This window comes from Trachypithecus francoisi, unplaced genomic scaffold (assembly GCF_009764315.1).
Source record: "Trachypithecus francoisi isolate TF-2019V2 unplaced genomic scaffold, Tfra_2.0 Lachesis_group10, whole genome shotgun sequence".
NCBI lineage: Eukaryota > Metazoa > Chordata > Mammalia > Primates > Cercopithecidae > Trachypithecus > Trachypithecus francoisi.
Window position 1 is genome coordinate 19,887,371 of NW_022681455.1, and position 1,570 is coordinate 19,888,940.

Sequence of the window (1,570 nt, forward strand, 5' to 3'; positions counted from 1 at the left end):
CAAAAGCACTATGAGGAGAGAAGGAGCGTATATATCACATAAGATGTGGAGCGATATAGGCCATAGCTTAAATGCTTGACTTCCTTTAGCCTGTAGGATACAAGTTTAATTGAATTTTGTTAGTTTAAAAAAAAAAAAAACTGTTTCATGGACAAAGTGAGATTAGCGTCAGAATGAGAACAGATATTCTGATTCTTAAATTGAGACCCTTCTCCCCTTATCACCTAAGTGGTTTTCAGTGCAGTATGATGCACATGCAATGCAAGTTTGAGCATTTCTTGAATTAGAATGATTGTATCCGACAACCAAAGTTCAAAGGCAGAAAATATCTTTCACAAATAAAGTGACTCTGGACAAGTTCCCCATCCTCCCTAAAACCCAGTTCCTCATCTTAAAGTTGTCCACATCTCATATTCTCACTATTTGTGTTGAATCAAATGAGTTAACACTTATAGGGCTTTACATAGTGTCTGGGGATAATATTATTAGTCAGATAATATCCCTTAACATGAATAATAGAATGGCAATGACAGAAATAATTCTTGGCATACTTATCTGGTCTAAAACAATAGAACTTGTTCTATTTTCTGAAATCTTCCTTCTCATCTTTCTTTCTTTTTTTTTTTTTTTTTTTTGAGACGGAGTCTCGCTTTGTCGCCCAGGCTGGAGTGCAGTGGCTGGATCTTGGCTCACTGCAAGCTCCGCCTCCCGGGTTCACGCCATTCTCCTGCCTCAGCCTCCCCAGTAGCTGGGACTACAGGCGCCAGCCACCTCGCCCGGCTAGTTTTTTTGTATTTTTTAGTAAAGACGGGGTTTCACCTTGTTAGCCAGGATGGTCTCAATCTCCTGACCTCGTGATCCGCCCATCTCGGCCTCCCAAAGTGCTGGGATTACAGGCTTGAGCCACCGCGCCCGGCCTCATCTTTCTTAAATATAATTGCTATATTTATTTTCATTTATTTCTTTTAAAATATGGAATGCTTTTTATGAATGTGCATGTCATTCCTGTGCAGGAACCATGCGAATCTTCTCTGTATCCAATTTTAGTATATGTGCCGCCAATGCCAGCACTAATGGGCATATTTAAATATATCTATTTTTATATCTCACAGAATTTTATGAAACAGCGTTAGTATTTGGCATTTTGAACTAATCAAAAGCAGGATGCTTAAGAATTTAACTCAAATTAACATTAACATTGCCACTTTCACAGGGATGGTATAAAAAGTTATGATGTTACTAAAGACTCAGCTGGATTCCTGTCAGTGCTAATAATGCTTGAACTTCATCAGTTATTAGTGCAATTTAAAAATGCTTTCAACATTTCCTCACAAACCACACCTCCTCCTAAATAATTCCTCTTATCATTCCAAAGCATGTCTTTAACGTGCTGACTTCATCAGCTCATCAGACTGAATAGGACAAATGAGGAGAGGAACTTTGACCCCTCTCCCAGTCACATATCATCAGAATGCAGAGCTTCTACGTTCTCCAAAGAGGAACAAGGGATTTACTTATAAGAAATTCCCGACTGGGCGTGGTAGCTCACGCCTGTAATCCCAGCACTTTG

General features: G+C 39.3%; 1 non-coding gene across 1 annotated transcript; it reads right to left on the bottom strand.

Moving 5' to 3' along the window:
- Positions 1–968: 968 nt before the first annotated feature.
- LOC117088838 lies at positions 969–1,071 on the bottom strand. The gene has a single exon (XR_004439366.1). It is a non-coding gene; the product is annotated as a U6 spliceosomal RNA (small nuclear RNA).
- Positions 1,072–1,570: the final 499 nt, after the last annotated feature.